This window comes from Carcharhinus amblyrhynchos, unplaced genomic scaffold (genome assembly GCF_965287045.1).
Source record: "Carcharhinus amblyrhynchos unplaced genomic scaffold, sCarAmb.v2.hapA scaffold_82, whole genome shotgun sequence".
Classification (NCBI taxonomy): Eukaryota; Metazoa; Chordata; class Chondrichthyes; order Carcharhiniformes; family Carcharhinidae; genus Carcharhinus; species Carcharhinus amblyrhynchos.
Window position 1 is genome coordinate 2,545 of NW_027649822.1, and position 17,066 is coordinate 19,610.

Genomic DNA, 17,066 nt, shown 5'->3' on the forward strand with positions numbered 1-17,066 from the left:
GTTCGATACAGAGTAAATCTCCCTCTACACTGTCCCCCCATCAAACACTCCCAGGACAGGTACAGCACGGTGTTAGATACAGAGTAAAGCTCCCTCTACACTGTCCCCATCAAACACTCCCAGGACAGGTACAGCACGGGGTTCGATACAGAGTAAAGCTCCCTCTACACTGTCCCCCATCAAACACTCCCAGGACAGGTACAGCACAGGGTTAGATACAGAGTAAAGCTCCCTCTACACTGTCCTCAGCAAACACTCCCAGGACAGGTACAGCACGGGGTTAGATACAGAGTAAAGCCTCCCTCTACACTGTCCCCCCATCAAACACTCCCAGGACAGGTACAGCACGGGGTTAGATACAGAGTAAAGCTCCCTCTACACTGTCCCCCCCATCAAACGCTCCCAGGACAGGTACATCACGGGGTTCGATACAGAGTAAAGCTCCCTCTACACTGTCCCCCCATCCAACACTCCCAGGACAGGTACAGTACGGGGTTAGATACAGAGTAAAGCTCCCTATACACTGTCCCCATCAAACACTCCCAGGACAGGTACAGCATGGTGTTAGATACAGAGTAAAGCTCCCTCTACACTGTCCCCCCATCAAACACTCCCAGGACAGGTACAGCACGGGGTTAGATACAGAGTAAAGCTCCCTCTACACTGTTCCCCATCAAACACTCCCAGGACAGGTACAGCACGGGGGTTCGATACAGAGTAAATCTCCCTCTACACTGTCCCCCCATCAAACACTCCCAGGACAGGTACAGCACGGTGTTAGATACAGAGTAAAGCTCCCTCTACACTGTCCCCATCAAACACTCCCAGGACAGGTACAGCACGGGGTTCGATACAGAGTAAAGCTCCTCTACACTGTCCCCCATCAAACACTCCCAGGACAGGTACAGCACAGGGTTAGATACAGAGTAAAGCTCCCTCTACACTGTCCTCAGCAAACACTCCCAGGACAGGTACAGCACGGGGTTAGATACAGAGTAAAGCTCCCTCTACACTGTCCCCCCCATCAAACACTCCCAGGACAGGTACAGCACAGGGTTAGATACAGAGTAAAGCTCCCTCTACACTGTCCTCAGCAAACACTCCCAGGACAGGTACAGCACAGGGTTAGATACAGAGTAAAGCTCCCTCTACACTGTCCCCATCAAACACTCCCAGGACAGGTACAGCACGGGGTTCGATACAGAGTAAAGCTCCCTCTACACTGTCCCCCATCAAACACTCCCAGGACAGGAACAGCACAGGATTAGATACAGAGTAAAGCTCCCTCTACACTGTCCCCCATCAAACACTCCCAGGACAGGTACAGCACAGGGTTAGATACAGAGTAAATCTCCCTCTACACTGTCCTCAGCCAAACACTCCCAGGATAGGTACAGCACGGGGTTAGATACAGAGTAAATCTCCCTTGGCCAGGGTTCTCACCCCATGTTGAGACTGTGTCTGGGCGTCCGCGGGCAATCGGAGCTGTTCTTGGAGGAGACGGGTGTCCGCTGGGCTCGGTGCTTTGCAATTGCTCTCTCTGCGCAGATCCCACCGCTTTTCACCCTCTCTCTTGTGACCCCTCCCCACTGCCCAGATCTGTAACTTTCCATTGAGTTAGTGACTGCAGAGTCAGCGACTGGCCAGTCTCCACCCCACCCCACCGCCGCCCTCCTCCACTCTCTTTCCGCTCCAGCCCTCCCCTTCCCGCATCTGCCATCCCTTATCTCCGAACCTTCCCCCACTGAACTCACCAGAGGCAAACAGTTCAGTATCGACAGATGAGTCTGCAAAATCGGGAGCTGGACGGTGACCAAGACACACACACACAGACACACAGACACACACACACGCAAGGTCACTCCTTGTTGGGTCCAACGTCCTGAGCTGACTCTGCAGAGCCCAGAACCTGGGGGTGCAAGTGCACAAGTCTTTGAAGGTGGCAGTACAGGTGGAGAAGGTAGTGAAGAAAGCCTATGGATGTTAGCCTTTATAGGAAGGGGGATAGAAATAAGAGCTGGAGTCTAATGTCACAGTTGTACAGAACGTTGGTTAGGCCGCATTTGGAGTACTGCGTCCAGTTCTGGTCGCCTTACTACCAGAAGGACGTGGAGACTCTGGAGAGAGTGCAGAGGAGGTTTACCAGGATGTTGCCCTGGTGTGGAAGGACTGGGGTATGAGGAGAGATTGGGCAAATTGGGGCTGTTTTTCCTTTGAAAGACGGCGACTGAGGGGGGATCTAATGGAGGTGTATAAGATTATGAAGGGTATCGATAGAGTCAACAGTGGGAAGCTATTTCCTGTGTAACCCGCACTTCATTGCCGTGTCAATGTCAGCGGCTCAAGGGAGAAGGTTTCAGTGTTTAACCTCGCTGCTGGCCACTCGGCCCATCTCTCTCTGTGTCAAACTTACTAATCCTACCCCCCCACAACTCCCCACCTAGTCATCGCCAGAGAGAGAGAGAGACGGAATATTTTGCAACAAGGATTTTATTGAAAATTTAGCTGGAAGTTGGAGTCAGCACCGATCGCAAACGGACAACTCTCTGCCCATCCGCTTGTCCACTCTGTGCCCCCACCCACCCCCCCGGCCCCGCCTCTCGTTACCGTCATCTCTCCAACGCTGAATGTGTGTGTGTGTGTGCGGGGGGATAGTTTAGTTGGGGGGGGTTAGGGTTACGGTGATGGATCGATGAATGGGGAGCAGGATGGGGTTGGTGGGTGGGGGGTGGGGAAGGGGTTCCCGCAGTTTTTTGATAGGGCGGTGGTGTGGGGGTGGTGAAGGAACCTGTGATTGTTTCCCATCCCACATACAGACTCTTTGTGTGTGATGGATTGGAGAGTGGGGGGTGGGTTGTGGCGGGGGGAGGCGTCGGTTTTTGGGGAGGGTGAAGGGCCCCACGGATGCGGGAGGGTGGGCTGGGGGGTGGTGGGGGAGACAAGTGAGGGCGTCGGTGGTGGTGGTGGGGGTGGGGGGCTACTGAGAGTTCAGCGAGTTAGCCAGTCCCGTACAGTGTGGGCCAAAGATTGGGTTGGGCGGGGTTTGGATGAAGGGGGCTCTTGGGAATTGAAGGATTGGAGGTTTTGGGGGTGGTGGTGGGGGGGGCGTGATTGGGGAACCGGGGGTGAGGGCCAGGGAAGTGCCCGCCCCACCCCCACACCCCCCCCCCCAACCCCCCGGCTCTGATTTTTAGCCGCAAACTCAATGGTTGGCCATGATCTCCTTGAGCCAGTCGAGGTGGTTGTAGATATTGGTGTAAACGGCGTACGTGTAGGCCCGACAGGCCTCGTCGTAGGAGAGGATGCCGGCGGCGTACTCCACGCCCCCCTCCTCCACCACGAAGGGGGCGCCCCGGTCCCCCCGGCACACGTTCTCCTCCAGCGCCGAGCGCTGGGTGCAGAACAGGTCGGGGGCGTCCTCGGCGAAGAGGCTGGGCTGCTTCTGGACCAGCTGGTGCAGGCACTGGCTGGCGTTGGCTATCCCCAGCTCCACGTACAGCAGGTGGGTGGCGGGCTTCAGCTCCACGCCCATCCCCCAGCCTGCCAGGTGGCCCACCTTGCCCGGGGCAGCCAGGTCGTGCGTGGGCAGACAGATGGGCATGATATGATTGGAGTAGGTGATGTTCTCCTTGAGTTTGACCAGGGCCAGGTCGTTGCTGTAGACCACGGCATCGTTGGTCTTTGGGTGGGTGAAGATCTTGTCGATGTGGACCTCGTGGGCACTGTCCATTTCCCGGGCATCCTCGATGCCCACGTAGGCATGGAAATTGGCCTTGATCTCTGCCTCCGAGCGCCCCTCTCCCTGGAGGGCGTGGGCGCTGGTCAGCATCCACTGGTGGGCAATCAGTGCCCCGTCGATGATCTCCCATCGGCCCCCCGCAGCAGCATGCTCCAAGGAGAGGCTCCGTTCACCACCATCTGGCCCCCACCACCCGCTGGTGGGTCTCCAAATGGACCACGGGACGGCCACAGAGATCTAGAGAGAGAGAGAGAGGGAGAGGAACATCAGACGACCCTCACCGAGAGAGAGACAGAGAGAGAGACAGAGAGAGACGAGAGAGAAGAGAGAGAGAGACAGAGAGAGACAGAGAGAGAGACAGAGAGAGAGAGACAGAGAGAGAGAGACGGAGAGAGAGACAGAGAGAGAGAGAGAGACAGAGAGAGAGACAGAGAGAGAGAGACGGAGAGAGGAGAGACAGAGAGAGAGAGACAGAGAGAGAGACAGAGAGAGAGAGAGAGAGAGAGAGACAGAGAGAGAGAGACGGAGAGAGAGACAGAGAGAGAGAGACGGAGAGAGAGAGGGAGAGAACATCAGACTGACCCCCTCACCAAGAAAGAGACAGAGAGAGAGAGACAGAGAGAGAGAGAGACAGAGAGAGAGAGAGAAACAGACAGGAGAGAGAGAGAGAGACAGAGAGAGAGAGACACAGAGAGGAGAGAGAGACGGAGAGAGAGAGACAGAGAGTGAGAGACAGAGAGAGAGAGAGAGACAGAGAGAGAGACAGAGAGAGAGAGAGACAGAGAGAGAGAGAAAGAGAGAGAGACAGAGACAGAGAGAGAGAGAGACAGAGAGAGAGAGAGAGGGAAAGAGAGAGACAGAGAGAGAGGGAGAGAGAGAGAGACAGAGAGAGAGAACAGGGAGAGAGAGAGAGAAAGGGAGAGAACATCAGACTGATCCCTCACCGAGAGAGACAGAGAGAGAGAGACAGAGAGAGAGAGAAAGAGAGAGAGACAGAGAGAGAGAGACAGAGAGGGAGAGAGAGAGAGAGGGAGAGAACATCAGACTGATCCCTCACCGAGAGAGACAGAGAGAGAGAGAGAGAGTGAGAGACAGAGAGAGACAGGGAGAGAGAGAGAGAGACAGAGAGAGAGAGAGAGAGAGACAGAGAGAGAGACAGAGAGAGAGAGAGAGAGACAGAGAGAGAGACAGAGAGAGACAGAGAGAGAGACAGACAGACAGACAGTGTGAGAGAGAGAGGGACAGAACATCAGACTGACCCCTCACCGAGAGAGACAGAGAGAGAGAGGGAGAGACAGAGAGAGAGATAGAGAGAGACAGACAGACAGAGAGAGAGAGAGACAGACAGAGAAAGAGAGACAGAGAGACGGTGGGGGGAGAGAGAGACAGAGAGAGAGAGAGACAGAGAGAGAAGAACAGAGAGAGAGAGAGAGAGACAGAAGACAGTGTGAGAGAGAGAGGGACAGAACATCAGAGTGACCCTCACCGAGAGAGACAGAGAGAGAGAGAGAAACAGAGAGAGAGAGAGGGGGGGAGAGAGAGACAGACAGACAGAGAGAGAGAGGGGAGACAGAGAGAGAGAGACGGAGACAGAAACAGAGATAGAGACAGACAGAGAGAGAGAGACAGAGAGAGAGAGACAGAGCGAGAAACAGAGAGAGAGACAGAGAGACACGCAGAGACAGAGAGAGTCTCGCAGTGTAACAGGGGTCCCTGATGGAAGGCAGACAGAGTAAATATGATTCTGTACCTGGCTTGCACGTAGGGATTTCAAAATCAAGGTCAGTGTTTTCTCCATTATCCTTCGATCGTACAGACATAAACACCATAGACTAAACACCTAGACAGCACAACAGGGGTTAGAGTGCAGCACGGCAAACTGATATATCCCCCGGTACCCCCCGAGACTCCCCCGCAGAGCCCATCACCCACTCAGCACTGACCCTCCCACAGTGCAGTGCTCCCTCAGCACTAACCCTCCCACAGTGCGGCGCTCCCTCAGCACTGACCCTCCCACAGTGCGGCACTCCCTCAGCACTGACCCTCCCACAGTGCGGCGCTCCCTCAGCACTGACCCTCCCACAGTGCGGCGCTCCCTCAGCACTGACCCTCCCACAGTGCGGCGCTCCCTCAGCACTGACCCTCCCACAGTGCGGCGCTCCCACAGTGCGGCGCTCCCTCAGCACTGACTCTCCCACAGCGCGGTGCTCCCTCAGCACTGACCCTCCCACAATGCGGCACTCCCTCAGCACTGACCCTCCCACAGTGCGGTGCTCCCTCAGCACTGACCCTCCCACAGTGCGGTGCTCCGTCAGCTCTGTCTGTGGACAGATTTCTCGAACCCACCTTCATCGCTGAAATCTCTTTCGTGGTAGTTTGCGTCACAAGTATATTTGATCGCAGAGAGATATGACGTGACCCCGTGCGTTGTCACGTATTCAAAGTGTCCGTGTTCGATATCCTTCGGAACGCCGCAGGAAACTGAGAGATAGAAAGGGAGGGAAGGAGAATTCCTCAATCTGGGACACTGAGATCGAACCAACGCAGGATTCAAACAGACCCTTCTGCCAATACAGTTCCTGCTCTCCCCTTCGATCGGCCATTGCTTGATCGAATTTTAACCCCAGCCTCACAATCTCGCCGCTCCCCCCTCTAATCTTTCCTCAGTCGGGATAGGGAGACTGGAAACGTGCTCCGAGTGTGGGTCTAACTGAGGAGATAGGGAGACAGGAACTGTGCTCCGAGTGTGGGTCTAACTGAGGGGACAGGGAGACTGGAACTGTGCTCCGGGTGTGGTCAAATCGAGCGGATAGGGAGACGGGAACTGTGTTTCGAGTGTGGGTCTAACCGAGGGGATAGGGAGATGGGAACTGTGTTCCGAGTGTGGGTCTAATGGAGGCAATACGGAGACGGGAACTGTGCTCCGAGTGTGGGTCTAACTGTGGGGATAGGGAGACAGGAACTGTGCTCCGAGTGTGGGCCTAACCGAGGGATAGGGAGACCGGAACTGTGCTCCGAGTGTGGGTCTAACTGTGGGGATAGGGAGACGGGAACTCTGCTTCGAGTCTGTGTCTAACCGAGGGGATAGGGAGACGGGAACTGTGCTCCGAGTGTGGGTCTAATCAAGGGGATAGGGAGACGGGAACTGTGCTCTGAGTGTGGTCTAACCGAGGGGATAGGGAGACTGGAACTGTGCTCCGGGTGTGGGTCTAACCGAGGGATAGGGAGGTGGGAACTGTGTTCCGAGTGTGGGTCTAATGGAGGCAATACGGAGACGGGAACTGTGCTCCGAGTGTGGGTCTAACTGTGGGGATAGGGAGACAGGAACTGTGCTCCGAGTGTGGGCCTAACCGAGGGGATAGGGAGACCGGAACTGTGCTCCGAGTGTGGGTCTAACTGTGGGGATAGGGAGACGGGAACTCTGCTTCGAGTCTGTGTCTAACCGAGGGGATAGGGAGACGGGAACTGTGCTCCGAGTGTGGGTCTAATCAAGGGGATAGGGAGACGGGAACTGTGCTCTGAGTGTGGGTCTCACCGAGCAGGTAGGGAGACAGGAACTGTGCTCCGAGTGTGGGTCTAATCAAGGGGATAGGGAGACGGGAACTGTGCTCCGAGTGTGGGTCTAACCGAGGGGATAGGGAGATGGGAACTGTGCTCCGAGTGTGGGTCTAATCAAGGGGATAGGGAGACCCGAACTGTGCTTCAAGTGTGGTTCTACTCGAGGGGATAGGGAGACAGGAACTGTGCTCTGAGTGTGGGTCTAATTGAGGGGATAGGGAGACAGGAACTGTGCTCCGAGTGTGGTCTTATCGAGGGGATAGGGAGACGGGATCTGTGCTCCGAGTGTGGGTCTCACTGAGGAGATAGGGAGACTGGAACTGTGCTCCGAGTTTGGGTCTATCCGAGGGGATAGGGAGTCGGTAACTGTGCTCCGAGTGTGGGTCTATCCGAGGGGATAGGGAGAAGGGAACTGTGCTCCGAGTGTGGGTCTAATTGAGGGGATAGGGAGACAGGAACTGTGCTCCGTGTGTGGTCTGTCCGAGGGGATAGGGAGACGGGAACTGTGCTCCGAGTGTGGGTCTAACTGAGCGGATAGGCTGACCAGAACTGTGCTCCTAGTGTGGTCAAATTGAGGGGATAGGGAGACAGGAACTGTGCTCCGAGTGTGGTCTAATCGAGTGGATAGGAGATGGGAACTGTCCTCCGAGTGTGGGTCGAACTGAGGGGATAGGGAGAGGGGAACTGTGCTCCGAGTGTGGGGCTAATCGAGGGGATAGGGAGACCGGAACGTTCCTCCGAGTGTGGTGTAACCGAGGAGATAGGGAGAGGGGAACTGTGCACCTAGTGTGGGTCTAATCGAGGGGACAGGGAGACGGGAACTGTGCTCCGAGTGTGGGTCTAATCAAGGGGATAGGGAGACGGGAACTGTGCTCCGAGTGTGGGTCTAACCGAGGGGATAGGGAGACGGGAACTGTGCTCCGAGTGTGGGTCTAATCGAGGGGATAGGGAGATGGGAACTGTGCTCCGAGTGTGGGTCTAACCGAGGGGATAGGGAGATGGGAACTGTGCTCCGAGTCTGGGTCTAATCAAGGGGATAGGGAGACCCGAACTGTGCTCCAAGTTTGGTTCTACTCGAGGGGATAGGGAGACAGGAACTGTGCTCTGAGTGTGGGTCTAATTGAGGGGATAGGGAGACGGGAACTGTGCTCCGAGTGCGGTCTTATCGAGGGGATAGGGAGACGGGATCTGTGCTCCGAGTGTGGGTCTCACTGAGGAGATAGGGAGACTGGAACTGTGCTCCGAGTTTGGGTCTATCCGAGGGGATAGGGAGTCGGTAACTGTGCTCCGAGTGTGGGTCTATCCGAGGGGATAGGGAGAAGGGAACTGTGATCCGAGTGTGGGTCTAACCGAGGGTGTAGGGAGACAGGAACTGTGCTCCGAGTGTGGGTTTAATTGAGGGGATAGGGAAGACGGGAACTGTGATCCGAATGTGGTCTAATCGGGGGGATATGGAGACGGGAACTGTGCTCCCAGTGTTGGTCTATCCGAGGGGATAGGGAGACAGGAACTGTGCTCCGAGTGTGGGTCTAATTGAGGGGATAGGGAGACAGGAACTGTGCTCCGAGTGTGGTCTGTCCGAGGGGATAGGGAGACGGGAACTGTCCTCCGAGTTTGGTCGAATCGATGGAATAGGGAGACCGGAACTGTGTTCCGAGTGTGGGTCTAATCGAGGGGATAGGGAGATCGGAACTGTGCTCCGAGTGTGGTCAAAGCGAGGGGATAGGGAGACGGGAACTGTGCTCCGAGTGTGGGTCTAACCGAGGGGATAGGGAGACGGGAACTGTGCTCCGAGTGTGGGTCTAACTGAGCGGATAGGCTGACCAGAACTGTGCTCTGAGTGTGGTCAAATTGAGGGGATAGGGAGACAGGAACTGTGCTCCGAGTGTGGTCTAATCGAGTGGATAGGGAGACCAGAACTGTACTCCGAGTGTGGTCTAACCGAGGGGATAGGGAGACGGGAACTGTGCTCCGAGTGTGGTATAATCGAGGGGATAGGGAGACGGGAACTGTGCTCTGAGTCTCCGAGTGTGGGTCTGACTGAGGCAATATGGAGACGGGAACTATGCTCCGAGTGTGGTCTAACTGAGGGGATAGGGAGATGGGAACTGTGCTCCGAGTGTGGTCTAACTGAGGGGATAGGGAGACGGGAACTGTGCTCCGACTGTGGGTCTAACCGAGGGGATAGGGAGACGGGAACTGTGCTCCGACTGTGGGTCTAACCAAGGGGATAGGGAGATGGGAAACGTGCTCTGAGTGTGGTCAAAGCAAGGGGATAGGGTGACGGGAACTGTGCTCTGAGTGTGGGTCTAACCGAGGGGATAGGCTGACCAGAACTGTGCTCCGAGTGTGGTCAAAGTGAGGGGATGGGGAGTCGGGAACTGTGCTCCGAGTGTGGTCTAATCGAGGGGATAGGGAGACGGGAACTGTGCTCCGAGTGTGGTCTAATCGAAGGGATAGGGAGATGGGAACTGTCCTCCGAGTGTGGTCTAATCGAGGGGATAGGGAGACGGGAACTGTGCTCCGAGTGTGGTCTAATCGAAGGATAGGGAGATGGGAACTGTCCTCTGAGTGTGGGTCTAACTGAGGGGATAGGGAGTGGGGAACTGTGCTCCGAGTGTGGATCTAATCGAGGGGATAGGGAGACCGGAACCTTCCTCCGAGTGTGGTGTAACCGAGGAGATAGGGAGAGGGGAACTGTGCTCCGAGTGTGGTCTAATCGAGGGGATAGGGAGAGTGGAACTGTGCTCCGAGTGTGGTACAATTGAGGGGACAGGGAGACCAGAACTGTGCTCCGAGTGTGGGTCTCACCGAGCGGATAGGGAGACCGGAACTGTGCTCCGAGTGTCCGAGTGTGGGTCTAACTGAGGCAACACGGAGACGGGAACTGTGCTCCGAGTGTGGTCTAATCGAGGGGATAGGGAGACGGGAGCTGTGCTCCGAGTGTGGGTCTAACCGAGGGGATAGGGAGACGGGAGCTGTGCTCCGAGTGTGGGTCTAACCGAGGGGAGAGGGAGACGAGAACTGTGCTCCGAGTGTTGGTCTAACTGAGGTGAGAGGGAGACGAGAACTGTGCTCCGAGTGTGGGTCTGACTGAGGGATAGGGAGACGGGAACTGTGCTCCGAGTGTTGTCTAATCGAGGGGATAGGGAGACGAGAACTGTGCTCCGAGTGTGGGTCTGACTGAGGGGATAGGGAGACGGGAACTGTGGCTCCGAGTGTGGGTCTAACCGAGGGGATAGGGAGACGGGAACTGTGCTCCGAGTGTGGGTCTAACCGAGGGGGAGGGAGACGAGAACTGTGCTCCGAGTGTTGGTCTAACTGAGGGGAGAGGGAGACGAGAACTGTGCTCCGAGTGTGGGTCTGACTGAGGGGATAGGGAGACGGGAACTGTGCTCCAAGTGTTGTCTAATCGAGGGGATAGGGAGACGAGAACTGTGCTCCGAGTGTGGGTCTAACCGAGGGGATAGGGAGACGGGAACCTTGCTCCGAGTGTGGGTCTAACCGACGGGATAGGGAGACGGGAACTGTGCTCCGAGTGTGGGTCTAACCGAGGGGAGAGGGAGACGGGAACTGTGCTCCGAGTGTTGTCTAATCGAGGGGATAGGGAGACGAGAACTGTGCTCCGAGTGTGGGTCTAACCGAGGGGATAGGGAGACGGGAACCTTGCTCCGAGTGTGGGTCTAACCGAGGGGATAGGGAGACGGGAACCTTGCTCCGAGTGTGGTCTAATTGAGGGGATAGGAGACGGGAACTTTGCTCCGAGTGTGGTCTAATCGAGGGGATAGGGAGACGGGAATTGTGGTCCGAGTGTGGGTCTAACCGAGGGGATAGGGAGACGGATACTGTGCCCCGAGTGTGGGTCTAACCGAGGGGATAGGGAGACATGAACTGTGCTCCGAGTGTGGGTCGAACCGAGGGGATAGGGAGACGGGAACTGTGCTCCGAGTGTGGGTCTAACCGAAGTGATAGGGAGACGGGAACTGTGCACGGTGCTCCGAGTGTGGTGTAACCGAGGGATAGGGAGACTGTGTGTTACTGAGGTTAATCTCTCTCTCACCTTTGTGACATTCTGGCAATTCGTACTTCAGTTTTGCGTTCTTCCACTTGTTCTGTTCTGTACAAATGTACACAGCTAGAGACCAGAGGGAGAGACAGAGAGAGAGAGAGAGACACAGAGACAGGCTGAGAACAAATCCCAGATAATCGGATCCACATTTACCCAAACCATCGCAGTGTAACACACCCTCCCCCGGTACTCTGAAATATCCCCCTCCACCTCGATTTCATCATTCTAACCCCTTCCCCTACCCCCTGGGGCGGAGGCTGGAAGGGGAGCGAGGGAGACAGGGAGAGGGCAGGGGGAGCGAGGGAGACAGGGAGAGGGCGGGGGAGCGAGGGAGACAGGGAGAGGGCTGGGGGAGCGAGGGAGACAGGGAGAGGGCTGGTGGAGCGAGGGGGACAGGGAGAGGGCGGGGGGAGTGAGGGAGACAGGGAGAGGGCGGGGGAGCGAGGGAGAGGGGAAGAGGGTGTAGGGAGTGAGGGAGACGGGGAGAGGGCGGGGGAGCGAGGGAGACAGGGAGAGGGCGATGGGGAGCGAGGGAGACGGGGAGAGGGTGGGGGGAGCGAGGGAGACAGGGAGGGGGGGAGCGAGGGAGTCATGGAGAGGGCAGGGGGAGCGAGGGAGACGGGGAGGAGGGGGGAGCGAGGGAGACGGGGAGAGGGCTCGGGCAGCGAGGGAGACAGGGAGAGGGCGGGGGGAGTGAGGGAGACAGGGAGAGGGCGAGGGGAGAGAGGGAGACAGGGAGAGGGCAGGGGGAGTGAGGGAGAGGGCGGGGGGAGTGAGGGAGACAGGGAGAGGGCGGGGGGAGCGAGGGAGACAGGGAGAGGGCGGGGGGAGAGAGGGAGAAGGGGAGATGGCGGGGGGAGCGAGGGAGACAGGGAGAGGGCAGGGGGAGCGAGGGAGACAGGGAGAGGGTGAGGGAGAGAGGGAGACGGGGAGAGGGCGGGGGAGAGAGGGAGACAGGGAGAGGGCGGGGGGAGCGAGGGAGACAGGGAGAGGGCAGGGGAGCGAGGGAGACAGGGAGAGGGCGAGGGAGAGAGGGAGACGGGGAGAGGGCGGGGGAGAGAGGGAGACAGGGAGAGGGCGAGGGGAGCGAGGGAGACAGGGAGAGGGCGAGGGGAGTGAGGGAGACAGGGAGAGGGCGAGGGAGAGAGGGAGAAGGGGAGAGGGTGGGGAGCGAGGGAGAGGGGAAGAAGGTGAGGGAGTGAGGGAGACGGGGAGAGGGCGGGGAGAGCGAGGGAGACAGGGAGAGGGCGGGGGGAGCGAGGGATACGGGAGAGGGCGAGGGAGAGAGGGAGACAGGGAGAGGGCGGGGGGAGCGAGGGAGACAGGGAGAGGGCAGGGGGAGCGAGGGAGACAGGGAGAGGGCGAGGGAGACAGGGAGAGGCGGGAGAGGCAGGGGGAGCGAGGGAGACAGGGAGAGGGCAGGGGAGCGAGGGAGACAGGGAGAGGGCGGGGGAGCGAGGGAGACAGGGAGAGGGCGAGGGAGAGAGGGAGAAGGGGAGAGGGCGGGGGGAGCGAGGGAGACGGGGAGAGGGCGGGGGGAGCGAGGGAGACGGGGAGAGGGCGGGGGGAGCGAGGGAGACAGGGAGAGGGCAGGGTGAATGAGGGAGACGGGGAGAGGGTGGGGGGAGCGAGGGAGAGGGGAAGAGGGCGGGGGGAGTGAGGGAGACAGGGAGGGGGCGGTGGGGAGCGAGGGAGACAGGGAGAGTGCAGGTGAATGAGGGATGGGCCTCAGAGTATGGGATTTACAACAGCTAATTTTGGATTTCCTCAAATTGCTCCCAAACCCATTCCAAAATTGCCTAATATTATGATCACTCTTTCCTGGATCTCCCAGCTTAGCAAGGTCACGGACCGTCCCAGTTTCAGCCAACACACTGGGCTAGAAATATTCTCTTCCTGGTTGTGTCCTTGGTAGAATGAACCAGAAGTTTACCCGACTCTGAAGCTGCTTCTCTCGGTCTGGGAACAATCGCTCCAATTTACCAGGGGAACTCTTCACAGCATTCCTTATGGCGCAGGTTTGCTGCTTATCCGACATGGCCATCCTTTGATATCAGGACGGCTGGCGTTTCTCCCCATCATTCTCGAATAAAAAACTATCACTGGTGGCACCCCCCCACCCCAGGCCCACTCGCGATCTCCTCAGTTAACCTGGTAAACATTGCGAACACAATCTTGGTCGCATTGTAACCATAACCCGGAGGCCGGTGGGTGGAGTACAATCGACACAGCTCACTCAGAGAAGAATAAGAACAGCGTGTCATCGAACGTTCAGTGAGTGTCCGGTGAATTTGGCTGGCAATACACCTGTATCCCCAAATTCCACCAACGTCAGGTTACAGGCTGCCCTAGAATATTTCAGCTCAATAGTCAGCAGAAGGGGATGCACGATTTTCTTTTTGGTTGGTGGGGTGGGGTTGGGGACACATTTTCTCACTCGATTACACTTTGATGGTTCGCCCCCGGACACCAGCGTTACCTACCCTCCTCAGGATCCTCGAGGTGGTAGACCGGGCCATCGCAAACATACTTGATCACGGAAAGATAGGTGTCATCATCGTGATGGGACAGATATTCATAATGTCCGTGAGAAATATTCGCAGGAACGCCGCAGTGAACTGAAACAGGAGGAGAGACAGAGAGAGAGACGGAGAGGGAGTGCAGTGAGGCACAGATCAGTAACGCATTTAGTCCTTCAGCCCCCACCCACAGTGTGTGGCTCCCTCGGCACTGACCCTCCCACAGTGCGGTGCTCCCTCAGCACTGACCCTCCCACAGTGCGGCGCTCCCCCAGCACTGACCCTCCCACAGTGCGGTGCTCCCTCAGCACTGACCCTCCCACAGTGCGGCGCTCCCCCAGCACTGACCCTCCCACAGTGCGGTGCTCCCTCGCCACTGACCCTCCCACAGAGCGGCGCTCCCTCAGCACTGACCCTCCCACAGTGTGTGGCTCCCTCAGCACTGACCCTCCCACAGTGTGTGGCTCCCTCGCCACTGACCCTCCCACAGTGCGGCGCTCCCTCGGCACTGACCCTCCCACAGTGTGGCGCTCCCTCAGCACTGACCCTCCTACAGTGCGGCGCTCCCTCAGCACTGACCCTCCCACAGTGCGGCGCTCCCTCAGCACTGACCCTCCCACACTGCGGTGCTCCCTGAGCACTGACCCTCCCACAGTGTGTGGCTCCATCAGCACCGACCCTCCCACAGTGTGGTGCTCCCTGAGCACCGACCCTCCCACAGTGCGGTGCCCCCTCAGCCCTGACCCTCCCACAGTGCGGTGCTCCCTCAGCACCGACCCTCCCACAGTGCGGCACTCCCTCAGCACTGACCCTCCCACAGTGCTGCGCTCCCTCAGCACTGACCCTCCCACAGTGCGGTGCTCCCTGAGCACTGACCCTCCCACAGTGTGTTACTCCATCAGCACCGACCCTCCCACAGTGTGGTGCTCCCTCAGCACCGACCCTCCCACAGTGTGGTACTCCCTCAGCACCGACCCTCCCACAGTGCGGTGCCCCCTCAGCCCTGACCCTCCCACAGTGCGGCACTCCCTCAGCACTGACCCTCCCACACTGCGGTGCTCCCTCAGCACTGACCCTCCCACAGTGTGTGACTCCATCAGCACTGACCCTCCCACAGTGTGGCGCTCCCTCAGCATCGACCCTCCCACAGTGCGGTGCTCCCTCAGCACTGATTCTCGCACAGTGCGGCGCTCCTCAGCACCGACCCTCCCACAGTGTGTGACTCCATCAGCACCGACCCTCCCACAGTGCGGCGCTCCCTCAGCATCGACCCTCCCACAGTGCGGTGCTCCCTCAGCACTGACTCTCCCACAGTGCGGCGCTCCCTCAGCACCGACCCTCCCACAGAGCGGCACTCCCTCAGCACCGAACCTCCCACAGTGCGGCGCTCCCTCAGCACTGACCCTCCCACAGTGCGGTGCTCCCTCAGCACTGACTCTCCCACAGTGCGGTGCTCCCTCAGCACTCACCCTCCCACAGTGCAGCGCCCCCTCAGCACTGACCCTCCCACAGTGCGCCGCTCCCTCACCAATGACCATGCAACAGTGCGGCGCTCCCTCAGCACTCACCCTCCCACAGTGCAGCGCCCCCTCAGCACTGACCCTCCCACAGTGCGCCGCTCCCTCAGCACTGACCCTCCCACAGTGCGGCGCTCCCTCACCAATGACCCTGCAACAGTGCGGCACTCCCTCAGCACTGACCCTGCCACAGTGCGGCACTCCCTCAGAACCGACCCTCCCACAGTGCGGCTCTCCCTCAACACCAACCCTCCCACGGTGCGGCGCTCCCTCAGCACTGACCCTCCCACAGTGCGGCGCTCCCTCAGAACTGACCCTCCCACAGTGCGGCGCTCCCTCAACACCAACCCTCCCACAGTGCGGCGCTCCCTCAGCACTGACCCTCCCACAGTGCGCCGCTCCCTCAACACTGACCCTCCCACAGTGCGGTGCTCCCTCAGCACTGACCCTCCCACAGTGCGGCGCTCCCTCAGCACCGACCCTCCCACAGTGCGGTGCTCCCTCAGCACTGACCCTCACACAGTGTGGCGCTCCCTCAGCACTGGACCCTCCCACAGTGCGGCGCTCCCTCAACACCAACCCTCCCACAGTGCGGCGCTCCCTCAGCACTGACCCTCCCACAGTGCGGTGCTCCCTCAGCACTGACCCTCCCACAGTGCGGTTCTCCCTCAGCACTGACCCTCCCACAGTGCGCCGCTCCCTCAACACTGACCCTCCCACAGTGCGGTGCTCCCTCAGCACCGACCCTCCCACAGTGCGGTGCTCCCTCAGCACCGACCCTCCCACAGTGCGGTGCTCCCTCAGCACTGACCCTCACACAGTGCGGCGTTCCCTCAGCACTGACCCTCCCACAGTGTGGTGCTCCCTCAGCACCAACCCTCCCACAGTGCGGTGCCCCCTCAACCCTGGCCCTCCCACAGTGCGGCACTCCCTCAGCACTGACCCTCCCTCAGCACCGACCCTCCCACAGTGCAGTGCTCCCTCGGCACTGACCCTCCCACAGTGGGCACTCCCTCAGCACTGACCCTCCCTCAGCACCGACCCTCCCACAGTGCGGTGCTCCCTCGGCACTGACCCTCCCACAGTGCGGCGCTCCCTCAGCACTGACCCTCCCACAGTGCGGCGCTCCCTCAGCACTGACCGTCCCACAGTGCGGTGCTCCCTCAGCACTGATCCTCCCACAGTGCGGTGCTCCCTCAGCGCCGACGCTCCCACAGTGTGGTGCTCCCTCAGCACTGACCCTCCCACAGTGCGGTGCTCCCTCAGCACTGATCCTCCCACAGTGTGGTGCTCCCTCAGCACCGACCCTCCCACAGTGCGGTGCCCCCTCAGCACTGACCGTCCCATAGTGCGGCACTCCTCAGCACTGATCCTCCCACAGTGTGGTGCTCCCTCAGCACCGACCCTCCCACAGTGCGGTGCCCCCTCAGCCCTGACCCTCCCACAGTGCGGCACTCCCTCAGCACTGTCCCTCCCTCAGCACCGACCCTCCCAAAGTGCGGTGCTCCCTCGGCACTGACCCTCGCACAGTGCAGCACTCCCTCAGCACTGACCCTCCCTCAGCACCGAACCTCCCACAGTGCGGTGCTCCCTGGCACTGACCATCCCACAGTGCGGCGCTCCCTCAGCACTGACCCTCCCACAGTGCGGTGCACCCTCAGCAC

The 17,066-nt window shown here is 59.0% G+C and overlaps 1 pseudogene; it reads right to left on the reverse strand.

Moving 5' to 3' along the window:
- Window positions 1-3,182: 3,182 nt before the first annotated feature.
- LOC145337931 (uncharacterized) overlaps window positions 3,183-17,066 on the reverse strand; it is a 61,681-nt pseudogene continuing 47,797 nt past the window's right edge.